Here is a 14,920-nt window from a genome sequence, read left to right on the forward strand (position 1 = left end):
CGTTCCACTCGGCGAGGACGCCAATCGGGATCTGCTCCGTGCGCATATCCGCGTGGGCAAAGTTGGTCCTTTCATCGGTCGACTGAGAGAAGTCGTCGGCCGAATCGACAAGGAGCTTTGGCCAGAAGATGAGTCGCGGCAGGAGATGGAGAACCTGATGACTCGACTGGAGGAGATTCCGAACCGAGTGCAGCCGTGGAAGAAATCTGCAGCTCGTTGTGGTGCAGATGTTGCTCTGTCCCTGGTCCGAGTCCATTGCAAGGAGGTGCGCGAGGAGAAGCTGAAGACATTGAAGGTCACCAACACGAAGAAACTTCGATTCGAAGACTTCATGGAAACCTTCCTTGAAAGTGCTACCCGCATCGCCGACGGTATTGATCTAGACACGTTCGTAGAGCCCTCCAGTCCTGGTGTTAATCTAGATGAAGCGTAAAAACACTGTTATCCTCGGTATGCCGAGTGTTGATCTGTAAGAAACTTTGGCCACTGCTGTTGGCCGTCACATTCTTGGTTCGGTGTGGGTAAGCTTGATCCACACCGAGCCACTATCTTTGGTTGAACTTTGAATCGAAGCTTTTGCTCTTCTGTTGCAATGTTGACTCGAGTTTTTGTTTGGCGTTTCTTGGTGAAGCCAAAGGCAATCATTCGGAACATGTCAGTTGTTTTGACATCTGCATGAACCTCATTGAGGGTCCGTGGAATTCCCTAAGTCTCTGAGTGTGACGTTAAGTGTACACTCGGAGAAGGTTAATACTTAGGCGATTCTGGATCGCAGCTAAGCCCCCGAGTGTGACGTTAAGTGCACACTCGGAGAGAGTTAATACTTAGGAGATTCTGGATCGCAGCTAAGCCCCTGAGTGTGACGTTAAGTCCACACTCGGAAAAGGTTAATACTTAGGCGATTCTGGATCGCAGCTAAGCCCCCGAGTGTGACGTTAAGTCCACACTCGGAGAAGGTTAATACTTAGGCGATTCTGGATCGCAGCTAAGCCCCCGTGTGTGACTTGAAGTGCACACTCGGAGAAAGTTTATACTTAGGCGATTCTGGATCGCAGCTAAGCCCCCCGAGTGTGACTTTAAGTGCACAGTCGGAGAAAGTTAATACTTAGGCGATTCTGGATCGCATCTAAGCCCCCGAGTGTGACGCTAAGTGCACACTCGGAGAAAGTTAATACTTAGGCGATTCTGGATCGCAGCTAAGCCCCTGAGTGTGACGTTAAGTGCACACTCGGAGAAAGTTAATACTTAGGCGATTCTAGATCGCAGCTAAGCCCCCGACTGTGACGTTAAGTGCACACTCGGAGAAAGTTAATACTTAGGCGATTCTGGATCGCAGCTAAGCCCCCGAGTGTGACGTTAAGTGCACACTCGGAGAAAGTTAATACTTAGGCGATTCTGGATCACAGCTAAGCCCCCGAGTGTGACGTGAAGTGCACACTTGGAGAAAGTTTATACTTAGGCGATTCTGGATCGCAGCTAAGCCCCCGAGTGTGACTTGAAGTGCACACTCGGAGAAAGTTTATACTTAGGCGATTCTGGATCGCAGCTAAGCCCCCGAGTGTGACGTTAAGTGCACACTCGGAGAAAGTTAATACTTAGGCGATTCTGGATCGCAGCTAAGCCCCCGAGTGTGACGTTAAGTGCACCGTCGGAGAAAGTTAATACTTAGGCGATTCTGGATCGCAGCTAAGTTTTTTTTTTGAGACCGGAGTCTGTGACCGCGAAAGAACTTTGAACCTGCAGAAAACTCAATCTGCTTTATATTATTTCACCAATACTTGTTCTTTACATTGCTTCAGTCGACGGTCACGTGTAGAAACGCTTGAGGAGATCTCCGTTCCATGCTCGCGGCTCGTCTGTCTCCCTATCGACGTTGTAGAGTCTGTATGCCCCATTGTTCAGCACCTTGGAGATGATGAAGGGTCCTTCCCAGGCAGGAGCCAACTTATGAGGTCTTTGCTGATCCACTTGGAGCACCAGGTCGCCTGCTTGGAACGTACGACTCCTGACGTGTCGCGCGTGAAAACGCAGCTGATCTTGTTGATAAATGGTTGAGCGAGTCAGTGCCATCTCGCGCTACTCCTCTAAAAGATCCACTCCGTCTTGCCTTGCTTGTTCTGCTTCAGCTTAGGAGAAGAGTTCGACTCGTGGTGCATTGTGAAGCAAGTCACTCGGAAGGACCGCTTCTGCTCCATAAACAAGGAAGAACGGTGATCGCCCTGTAGATCTGTTCGGGGTTGTGCGAAGTCCCCAAAGCATTGAAGGTAGCTTGGTAACCCAAGCGCCAGCGGCATGTCCTATCTCTCGCAGGAGTCGGGGCTTCAAACCTTGCAAAATGAGTCCGTTTGCCCACTCTTCTTGTCCATTGGACTGAGGATGCGCCACGGAAGCAAAATCCACTTGGATGCCTTGGCTTGTACAGAAACCTTTGAATCTGTCCGAGTCAAAGTTTGTCCCGTTGTCCATGATTATGTTGTGAGGTACACCGAATCTGAAGATGATGTCCCTGACAAACTTGACGGCTGTTGAGGCGTCGAGCTTCTTGATGGGCTTCGCTTCGATCCATTTCGTGAACTTGTCGACTGCCACCAACAGATGTGTGTATCCACCTTGGCCTGTCTTGAATGGGCCGACTGTATCTAATCCCGACACTGCAAACGGCCACACAAGAGGGATCGTCTTCAACGCAGACGTCGGCTTGTGGGACTTGTTGGAGTAGAACTGGCAGCCCTCACATCGGTCAACCATATCTTTAGCCATATCGTTAGCCTGCAGCCAGAAGAAACCAGCCCTGAATGCCTTGGCGACGATTGCTCTCGAAGAAGCGTGATGACCGCAGGTCCCCGAGTGAATATCCTCCAGAATCAGCTGCCCCTCCTCTGGGGAGATGCATCGTTGAAGAACGCCTGAGATACTTTCTTTGTACAATTGGCCATCAATGACAGTGAACGACTTCGACCTGCGGACTATCTGCCTGGCCTGGACTTCATCTTCTGGTAGTTCCTGCCTCAGGATATATGCAATGATCGACACAGTCCAATCGGGGATGACGGCAAGAATCTCCATGACCAGGTCAACCACAGCAGGTACATCGACTTCAGTCGGATCCGTTGAATTCTTTGGTTGTACCGGCTCCTCTGTGAAAGGATCTTCTTTGACCGAGGGAAGGTGGAGGTGCTCGAGGCAGACGTCACTCGGGACTGGTCTCCGAGTGGATCCGAGTTTTGCCAACTCATCAGCTGCTTGGTTCTTCAGTGTTGGAACATGGTGAAGTTCTAGACCTTCAAACTTCTTCTCAAGCTTCCTCACTGCATTGCAGTATGTAGTCATGGTGGGGTTCCTGACGTCCCACTCTTTCATCACTTGATTGACCACCAAATCCGAATCGCCGTAGACCATCAGGCGACGGACGCCGAGTGAGATGGCCATACGCAACCCGTAGAGGAGAGCTTCATACTCTGCCTCGTTGTTGGAGGAATCGAAGTGTATTTGTAGCACGTACTTGAGCTTGTCGCCCCTTGGCGATATGATCACAACGCGAGCGCCGGAGCCATTCAACATCTTGGACCCATCGAAGAACATTGTCCAATGGGCCGAGTAGATGTGGGTCGGTTGCTGTTGATCTACCCATTCTGCTATGAAGTCAGCCAGAGCTTGAGACTTAATAGCTTTCTTGGCCTCGAACTTGATGTCACAGTACAACATCTCCATCGCCCACTTCGCCACTCGGCCTGACGCGTCTCGATTGTGGAGAATTTCCGACAATGGAGCATCAGAAACGACAGACACCGAGTGGTCTTGGAAATAATGGGCCACCTTCTTCGCAGTCATGTAAATCCCGTAGATAAGTTTTTGATAGTGGGGATACCTCTGCTTGGAAGGAGTCAGGACCTCGGAGACGTAGTACACTGGCCGCTGAACTTTGTATGCTTTGCCTTCTTCTTCTCGTTCGACTGTAAGAACAGTATTGACGACTTGATTTGTAGCTGCGATATACAGAAGAAGGGGCTCTTTACTGAGCGGAGCAGTAAGAACCGGCTGGGTGGAAAGTAGGACTTTGAGGTCGTCGAATGCGACTTGGGCTTCATCTGTCCACTCGAAAGTATCTGATTTCTTCATGAGTCGGTACAGAGGAAGTGCTTTTTCGCCGAGTCGACTGATGAACCTGCTCAAAGCCGCTAGGCAACCTGTGAGCCGTTGAACATCGTGTATTCTGACCGGCCTCTCCATTCGGACGATGGTCCCGATCTTTTCGGGGTTGACATCGATCCCTCGTTCGGAAACAAAGAAACCGAGTAGCTTTCCGCTGGGAACGCCGAATGAACATTTGGCGAGGTTGAGCTTGATATCGTACGTACGAAGGTTGGCAAATGTTTCTGCCAAGTCAGTCAGCAGGTCGGAACCTTTGCGTGACTTGACTACAATATCATCCATATACGCCTCCACATTCCGACCGATCTGGTCGAGGAGACATTTTTGGATCATGCACATAAAGGTAGCTCCTGCATTCTTCAAACCGAATGGCATAGTGATGTAGCAGAAGCACCCGAATGGGGTGATGAAGGCTGTTTTTAACTCATCGGGACCATACAGACGGATCTGATGATAGCCCGAGTAGGCATCAAGAAATGACAGACGCTCGCAACCCGCAGTCGAATCGACAATTTGATCTATGCGGGGGAGCGGAAATGGTCTTTCGGGCAGACCTTATTGAGATGCTTGAAGTCGATGCACATTCGGAGCGACTTGTCCTTCTTGGGCACCATGACAACATTGGCGAGCCACTCGGAGTGGTGAACCTCGCGAATGAAGTTGGCTGCCAGCAGCTTGGCCACCTCTTCCCCGATTGCCTTCCTCTTGTGCGCGGCGGACCGGCGCAGGCGCTCTCGGACGGGCCGAGCGGTGGAATCCACATGCAGTCGGTGCTCAGCCAACTCCCTGTGTACACCTGGCATGTCAGAGGGTTTCCATGCGAAGATGTCCCAGTTCTCACGGAGGAATTGGGTGAGCTCGGCTTCCTATTTAGGATCGAGGGTGGTGGAGATGTTCGTCGGGGCAGCAGTGGCATCTGTCGGGTGGATGCTGACCTTCTTCGTCTCTCCCGCCGACTGAAATGCAGACTCTGAAGCTGGTTTCTTCGAGCGCATCAGGTCGGCGGGGTCGACTGTTTTCTTGTACTCGTCCAGCTCGAGGACGGCCATCTGCTGGTCGGCAATTCTTGATCCCTGCTGCAGACACTCTTTAGCCCGCTGCCGATTGCCCGTGATGGTGATCACACCCTTCGGGCCTGGCATCTTCAGCTTCAAGTATACGTAACATGGACGGGCCATGAAACGCGCATACGCTGGGCGACCCAGAATTGCGTGATAAGCGCTCTGGAAGTCGACCACTTCGAACGTCAGCTTTTCCTTGCGGAAGTTCTTGTCGGAGCCGAAAACGACGTCCAACACGATCTGGCCGAGTGACTTGGCCTTCCGTCCAGGGACGACTCCATGGAACTGCATGCTGCTCTCGCTGAGTTTGGACATCGGGATGCCCATCCCCTTGAGTGTATCGGCGTACATGATGTTCAAGCCGCTGCCGCCATCCATGAGGACTTTGCGCAGTCGGACTCCTTCGACCACCGGGTCGACGACCAAAGCATGTCCCCCCGGGGTGGGTACATGTGCTGGATGATCCGACTGGTCAAAGGTGATCGCAGTCTGAGACCATTTGAGGAACTTGGGGCTGGCAGGGGTGGCCATGTTCACCTCTCTGTTCACCAGCTTCAGTCGACTCTTGCTCTCGACGTCAGCAAAAATCATCAGGGTTGCATGGACTTGGGGGAACGGATCCTCCTTATCCTCCTCATCCTATTCATGGTCCTTCTCACTCGGTTGCCCTTCGCTGAACCCCTGGATCAGGAGGCGACACTGTCGAGTGGTATGCTTCGCATATATGGGGTTGCCCTCTTCGTCCATCTTCGTATGAACCAGACATGGCTGGTCCAGGATGGGGTTATTGAACTGCTTCTTCTTGGGGGTGAATTGAGTCTTCCCTTTGCCCTTGAACTTGGCATTGGTTACGGCTGCAGCTTCTGCTTGCGGAGCGGTCGGAGCTTTCTGCTACTGCTTCCGAGTGTTGCCCCCGTCTCCTTTAGCGACTGTTTTGTGCTTGCCGCTTCGGATGCGGTCCTCTTCTTCGCCATTTGCATAGCGTGTCGCTATCTCCATCATCTTGCTCATGGAGATGTCGCTTGTTCGGCCAAACTTAAGGTACAGATCCCTGTACCGCACGCCTGCCTTGAAGGCGCAGACTGCTTGATGCTCGGTGACGTTCTCTATCGTGTGGTAGAGAGTTGTCCAACGCTGGATGAAGTCGTGTAGGGGCTCATTCTGCTTCTGGACGCAGTGCGGAAGCTCCACAAGGCCAGCAGGATGCTTGCACGTCCCTTCAAAGGTCCTGATGAACACTCGGGCCAGATCTGTCCAACTGTAGATGCTTGAGGGGGCCAACTGGTTCAGCCACGCTCGCGCCGAGCCGTCGAGCATCAGAGGGAGGTGCTTCATGGAGACATGGTCGTCCCCTCCTCCGATCTGGACTGCCACTCGGTAGTCATCTAGCCACGTTTCTGGCTTGGACTCTCGTGTGAACTTGCTAATTCCCGTCGCCAATCGAAAGTTGGGAGGGATGTCAGCCGAACGGATGGCTCGACTGAAACACTCGGGACCAGAAACGGTGGCCCTGCTTCCACTCGGATGGTCGATATCGCGACCATCGCGGTGGGCCCGACCCCTGTCGACCCTCCGCTGGGCGATATGCCCTCTTGCGTCGGGCCTTGGGTCGTAAGTGTCATCGACTGAACGCCGATCATCATGAAGTCGGGGCCCGTAGGGCCCACCCCGCGGAGGGGTGCGTGAACGGCGGCGATCTTCGTGATTTATGGAACGGCTGCCTCCTGTGTGCCGCTGATGGGAACCTGGGCTGTGAACCGACCGATGCGTATTCGCATGAACAAAACTATTATAGATCCTGTTGTGCGACTGGGAGACCACCGAATTCTGCTGCTGCGCCGTGTGCAACAGGGCTCGGATCTGCTCGATCCCTCTACGAGCCTCTGAATCAGTCGGCTGGAGGGAATCGACTATCTTGGCAGCCGCAGCCAAGTTGAGGAGGGGTGTGCCGAACAGCTCCACGTTGCTCCATCGAGTGTGCCGATTGGCAGAACGGCGAGGCGGACGACGCGCACCGGACGCTTCACCGATCTCGTGCTCGTTCCGGCCAGCTTGACGAGGGTCTTCATGGGAATTGGCCATGTGTACTTCTGCTGCAGGCCCGCGACCCGCATACTCGGAAGGAAACTCAGTTGGAACCGAGCGCGAGCGCTGGGATGGCGGGGCAACCACAACTGATTCAAGAACCGCCACTTGTGAAGATGCGTTCTGGCGCGCCTGGGCGTGTTGCACCCAACGCTGGAGCCGCGGACGGCGGGACCGCTTGACGCGGCGCGTGACGGCGGTGTAGGTCGACACCGAAACCGAGTGCCGGAGAAGAAGAATGCCGCGGGCGCCGGCACGGAAGTGCGTAGCCCCGCGACGGGGAAGCGCCTCGACGTCGAGGGTCGCATCCCGAAGCCACGCCGAATCGTCGAAGATGAAGGAGAGAGCATCGAAGAAGATCTGGTGACCCATGCTCGAATCTCCACCGGACGACATGATGAAAGGAAGTAGTCGCAAACTCGCCGGAAGTCGCTTAGACGCCTGCCCCATGGTGGGCGCCAACTGTTGTGGGTATAAGCCTGACAGTAGATGTGTAGGGTACGAAAAGGATGGGCAGAGCCTTAGCTACGGCAAGGTTGTATGAGTTCGGGCCCCTCTGCGGTGGAGGTAATAGCCCTACGTCTCAGTGCTCAGGGAGCTTGTTGTCGAGTGGAAATATAGAATACAATGAGTTGCTAACCCCTCTACCAGTGGGGGAGGGTGGCTTATATAGAGTGCACTCCCCTCCACAACGGTTCCGGTACAGGGGTGGAGTAGTGGGGATTGAATGTGTACGTTACAGGTAACGTACTCCCTAAATGCTAATAAATGCACCTGGAAACGTACGACCGTTTCCTCCAGGGGGGTTACGATGTACCGAGTGGTATCGAGTCGATTAGCTTGATATCCTCCGAATGTTAATCTCCGACTAGATGGTCGAGGACCTGTTACCGACTGGATGATGGGGACTCCTTAATTCAGTCGGAACTGACTAAGGGCCTTGTCCTTTGTGAGGAGTAGTCCTTGGGTAGGACCTACATGACAGGCCTATGACCCTACCCTAGGACTATAACCCCATCAGATATGATAAGAATGACTTTGCTGCTAGGAAGCATGGTAAAGAAAGGGAACCATGGGTTCAGAAACCCATGCCCTTTCCTCCCAAACCATCCAAGAAAAAGGATGATGAGGATTTTGAGCGCTTTGTTGAAATGATCAGACATGTCTTTCTGCAAATGCGTTTGACAGATATGCTCAAAATGTCTCCGCATGCTAAGTACATGAAAGATATTGTGACTAATAAAAGGAGGATACCTGAGGTTGAGATTTCCACCATGCTAGCTAATTATACCTTCAAGGGTGGAACTCCTAAGAAACTAGGTGATCCCGGTGTGCCCACTATACCTTGCTCCATTAAAGGTAACTACGTTAGAACTGCTTTATGCGACCTTGGAGCCGGTGTTAGTGTTATGCCTCTTTCTCATTATCGTAGACTTGAACTGGATAAGTTGACACCCACTGGAATCTCTCTGCAAATGGCCGACAAATCAACTGCCTTCCCTATCGGCATTTGCGAGGATGTGCCTGTTGTGGTTGCTAACATTACTATCTTAACGGACTTTGTTATTCTGGATATTCCTGAGGACGATGCCATGGCGGTCATCCTCAGAAGACCCTTTTTAAACACTGCAGGGGCTATTATAGATTGCAACAAAGGCAATGTCACTTTCCATGTCAACGGTAATGAGCATACGGTGCACTTTCCGAAGAAACAATATCGAGTACATTGCATCAATGCTATCGAAAAAGCTTCATCGATTCTTATTGGGAGCTTTGAATGCCCTATTCCTCGTGTTAAGATGAAGAATGATTTGCTTCTTGAGGAGATACACATCCCCATTGAGGTAACCTAGTGACTATTTGAAAATTCTCCGTTGTCTTTTGCGATTCGAAAAGGGTTGTCAAGGAGACTTGATCAACCTCATTGACAGATTTCTTTCGATGACCATGAGATGGATGAATCGAGGAGTCACAAACCTCTGTTCCAAGATTTCACCTTCGGTTTCTTAGAAGAAAAATGATAGATTTAGTTTAGTTGTCCCTGTTTTCTGTTTTAGCGTCCCGTAGAAAAGTACCCCGAAAATAAAAGTTCTCCGAACGTCCTGAAAATCAAGTATGATTTTTTCTGGAATTTTTGAAAAATACAAAGACGAAGAGCTAGTGTGGGGGCTGCACTAGTGGGCCACAAGCTCTGGAGGCGCGGGCACCCCCTGGCCACGCCTACCTGGCTTGTGGGGCCCACGTGCACCCCTCCACTCATTCTAGCTCCCATATGCTTCTCCTACCCCGAGAAAAAAATCGTTTCGCAGCTCAAACCTGTGTTCTTGTTCTTCTTGCTGGGATTTTTGATCACCTTGCTCAAAGCACCATTCTCCGAACTGTTTTGGGGAAATTACTCCTTGGTAAGTGACTCCTCCATTGGTCCAATTAGTTTTTGCTCTAGTGCCATATACTTCGGGTATTTTTGATACCTTGGTGACCTTGTTCTTGAGCTTTGCATGCTAATTTTAGCTGGTCCCAAGTAGTTTTGATGCGTAATATGGCCTCTAGGCACTTGTGAGAGTAGTTGCTATGAGTTTTGTTGAGCCTTGTTCACTTTTCCTTAGAGTCACTAAAAAATTCAGAAATTTTCAGAGATAGAAAAAGGAAAAGATGAGGAGGTTCTTAAGAGGCTCTTCAAGCCGTGACCCCAAGGATGATGGAAGTGAGAAGAAGCCCAAGTATCCGGTCCCTCGAGTTGCAGAAGTTCAAGCGTGCGAATGGCGAAGCGATGTGTTCTTACGCGCCGTCGGACTTTATGAGGACTTTTATTACTTGGTGGAGAACGCAAGCCTTACCGCCTTCGTTGAAGATAAGTGTCCGCAATACCTCCTCCTCACTAATATCTTCGTGCAAAGCTTTAACTTCTATCTGAGGAAGAATCCTCCTATGGTTGAGTTCAAATTATATGATATCCCTCAGCTCATGTCACTCCAGGATTTTTGCAATGTTTGCAAATTGCCTTTGTTAGGGATATTCATGAACCTCGTCCACGGGACTTGGAGGCTTTCATCGATACAATTGATGTAGGAGAGGAGAGATGAGTGTCTTGCACTAGAGCTGCTAGCATACATTTTCCCGTGATTCGGTACTTCTCATTATTCGTGGGAAAATGTTTGATTGGCCGTGGGAAAGCTGGGTCCCTTAGCTCCCCAGATCTTGCTGTCTTGCGCGAAGCCCTTTATAATGATAAAACTTATAGCTTGGGCGCTATAGTAGCTCAACGGTTGAACACGAACCGTTCTAAAGGCGTTGTCTATGGAGGTATCTATGCTACCCGTCTTGCCAGACACTTTGAGATACCTATTAGACTGTACGAGGAAGAAGATATTCTTCTTCCCGAGAGATATCTAGATTATGATAGCATGGTTGCCATGACTTTTTTGATAGAGATATAAATAGAAGGATGATTTATAACCTGGTATTTAGTCAGGGTACTCGTGAGACTATTACTTTGCCTGCTCCTTCTTTGTTCAATCTTCATGCATGCAGGTACATTGTTATGCCCTCGGACATATACACATATTGGGGCTTGGCCCAACCACAGGTGCCCGTGCCCGAGCCACCAGTCGAGTACGAGACGCCAGTTTATTAGTGGGAACCAGAGGAGCTCACACAACAGTGGCATCCTCAGTCCACTCCGGAGTACCCCGGAGCTGGTTATTTCCCTCCTTGGGAGTAGACCAACTTAAGCCAAAAGCCTAAGCTTGGGGGAGTACGTGTTTCTCACCGACTTTACATTCTTGCTTATGCTTTCACTTTGTTCGTCGGTGTTCACACTTTTCCACTGTATCATCCATGCTAGTTTATTTTCTTTTTCTCGTTTTCTTTTCGTGCATCTGTCTAGTTTGAGAAAACCCAAAAATATTTTCTTTTTCTTCTTTTGCTTTTTGGGAGCTTTCCCGTGTAAATAGTTTTCCTTTTCTTTGGGTCAAGGTAGAAGACCATGGTTACAATGTTTAGTGGCTCTCGCATGCATACCTGTTTATCTGTTATAGAGCCATATTACTTTGTCTCCCCCTTTGTGTTTGCCTGCAGATTCCAGCTTAGTCCAATGCACGAGCACTCTTGTTATTGTTCACAACATTCGGTCGTGCAAGTGAAAGGCAATAATGACGATATATGATGAAGTGACTGAGCCTGGAAAAGCTGGTATGAACTTGATCTATTTTGTTTTTGTAAATATGACTAGCTCATCGTTCCTGATTCAGCTTTGTTGTGAGAGAAACATGTTTGCCATGACAACTTAGAGATCATAGTTTCGGATGCCATGCTTAATTAGCTAGGAGCTTATAATGGTTTGCCTTGGATGCCAACATGAATTTTGAGATGACTATGATGTTGTATGATAGGATGGTATCCTCCTTTGAATGATTCAAGTGGCTTGACTTGGCGTATGTTCACGCACATAGTTGAAACAAAATCAACATAGCCTCTATGATATTCATGTTCATGGTGATTTATGTCCTACTCATGCTTGCACTCAATGTTAGTTGATCTCAATGCATTTTGATGACTGTTGCCGCTCTCTAGTTGGTCGCTTCCTAGTCTTTTGCTAGCCTTCACTTGTACTAAGCGGGAATACTGCTTGTGCATCCACTCCCATAAACCCAAAGTTGTTCCATATGAGTCCACCATACCTACCTATATGCGGTATCTACCTGCCGTTCCAAGTAAATTTGCATGTGCCACTCTCTAAACCTTCAAGAAATAATCAGTTTTGCATGCCCAAACCGCTCATGTGGTGACAGGGGGCTATCAGTATCTTCCACGCTAGGCGTGTTATCCTCGATATGTGTTTATTCACTATCATTCACGAGATAGGGGCCGATAATTGGAATTCCCAGTTCCATGCTCAAATCGAAATAATAATTGCAAACAAAACTCCCCCTGGATTGATGTTGGTATGGACGACACCCGAGTATTCGGCTAGTCGTGGAGTGTGATTGATCGGTGGTGGGGGAGTCAAAACTTTACTTTTCTGTTTGGGAACCGCCTATAGCATGTGTAGCGTGGAAGATGGTGAAAACTCTTAGTCATTGCGTTGACAATGAAAGCATGCCACCCAAAATTATTATCTCTGTTTTCAAAGCTTGAGCTCTGGCACCTCTGCAAATCAATGCTTCCCTCTATGAAGGGCCTGTCTATTTATGTTCCTGTTGAGTCATCCTCCTCTTATAAAAGAACCAATTAGAGAGCACGTCTGTCATTTTTATACTTTGCTTTTAACTGTGTTGAGTATGACTGTGACTGGATCTTCTTTGCCATGAATTACAATGTTTAGTCAGCCCTTGGTCTTTGAAGGTGCTCTACATTTATGTTTTGCGGTCTCACAAAGAGCTAGCGAGATACCATATGTTCGTACTGCTTCATGATTGTTTTGATTGAAGTGTTGACATTTGAGACTTATTATTATTTGCTCGCTAGTTGATTATGCCATTGATATGAGTTTACCGTGAGACCTAGATGTCATTTGCTTTTGTGGTTAGCTTGTGATCTTGCTGAAATTCTGGATATGAGTTAGACATAGTTGCAACAACAATATCAAACAGAGTTCATAGAAGTTTTTCCTTTGTCTCTTTCAGTTTGTCAACTGAATTTCTTGAGGACAAGCAAGGCTTTAAGCTTGGGGGAGTTGATACGTATCTACTTTTCCGAACTCTTTTGCCCTTGTTTTGGACTCTAATTTGCATGATTTGAATGGAACTAACCCGGACTAACGTTGTTTTCAGAACAATTGCCATGGTGTTGTTTTTGCGCAGAAATAAAAGTTCTCGGAATGACCTGAAAGTTTACGGAGATTTTTTCTGGAATTTATAAAAATACTGGCGCAAGAATCAGCGGAGGAAGTGGAGCCGTGAGCCCACAATCCCACCAGGCGCGGCCCCCCCTGGCCACGCCTGGCAGGCTTGTGGAGCCCACGAGGCTCCACCGCCTCCAAATCCAGCTCTATTTAGTCTGTCTCGCCTGGAAAAAATCAAGGAGGAGAGCTTATCGCGTTTTACGATACGGAGGCGCCGCCACCTCCTGTTCTTCATCTAGAGGGCAGATCTGGAGTCCGTTCTGGGCTCCGGAGAGGGGAGATCATCGCCATCGTCATCATCAACCTTCCTTCATCGCCAATTACATGATGCTCTTCACCGTTCGTGAGTAATCTCATCGTAGGCTTGCTGGACGGTGATGGGTTGGATAAGATCTATCATGTTATCGAGTTAGTTTTGACGGGGATTGATCCCTAGTATCCACTATGTTCTGAGATTGATGTTGCTACTACTTTGCCATGCTTAATGCTTGTCACTAGGGCCCGAGTGCCATGATTTCAGATATGAACCTATTATGTTGTCGCCAATATATGTGTGTTCTTGATCCTATCTTGCAAGTTGTAGTCACCTACTATGTGTTATGACTTGGCAACCCCGGAGTGACAATAGCCGGAACCACTCTCGGAGATGACCATAGTATGAGGAGTTCATGTATTCACCCAGTGTTAATGCGTTGGTACGGTTCTTTATTAAAAGGAGAACCTTAATATCCCGTTGCTTCATTAGGACCCCGCTGCCACGGGAGGGATGGACAATAGATGTCATGCAAGTTCATTTCCCTAAGCACGTATGACTACATACGAAATACATGCCTACATTAGATTGACGAACTAGAGCTAGTTACATATCTCTCCGTGTTATAACTGTTGCATGATGAATAGCATCCGACATAATCATCCATCACCGATCCAATGCCTACGAGTCTTTTACTACTCGTCCTTGCTATGTTACTTTGTTGCTACTGCTGTCACTTCTGCTACTGTTACTCTGTTGCTACTGTTGTTGCTCTGTCGCTATTGCTGTCACTTTGCCACTACTGGTTATTGTTACTACTGCTGCTACCATACTACCGTGCTACTGATACTTTGCTGCCGATACTAAATCTTCCAGGTGTGGTTGAATTAACAACTCAACTTCTAATACTTGAGAATAATCTTTGGCTTCCCCTTGAGTAGAATCAATAAATTTGGGTTGAATACTCTACCCTCGAAAACTGTTGCGATCCCCTATACTTGTGGGTTATCATTCACCCACCATAATATTTGTTATTTGAGAGAAGTCTCTAGTGAACACTATGGCCCCCGGGTCTACTTCACATCATATTTTCAGCCTTACACTTTTACTTCGTTGCACTTTCCGCCTTCAGATCTCAGTTTGCAATCAATCTTGAAGGGATTGACAACTCCTTTATAGCGTTGGGTGCAACCTCTTTTGTGTTTGCGTAGGTACTCTGGACTTGACGAGATTCTCCTACTGGATTGATACCTTGGTTCTCAAACTGAGGGAAATACTTACTGCTCTGTGCTGCATCACCCTTTCCTCTTCAACGGAAAAACCAACGCAAGCAAGTGTCCGTCAACGTGTCAATTTCTGGCGCTGTTGTTTGAGAAGTAGCAATAGGGCACCGCGTATTTCCTTGAGATGACATAGTATATACTATGGTTTGGAGAAACCTAAGTTGTTGTTTCTTAAAAGTTTGGGGCTGCGATGCTTATGTGAAAAATTTCCAGTCTGATAAGCTCGAACCCAAAGCGGATAAAT

This window comes from Hordeum vulgare, chromosome 7H (assembly GCF_904849725.1).
Source record: "Hordeum vulgare subsp. vulgare chromosome 7H, MorexV3_pseudomolecules_assembly, whole genome shotgun sequence".
In the NCBI taxonomy this organism is placed as follows: domain Eukaryota; kingdom Viridiplantae; phylum Streptophyta; class Magnoliopsida; order Poales; family Poaceae; genus Hordeum; species Hordeum vulgare.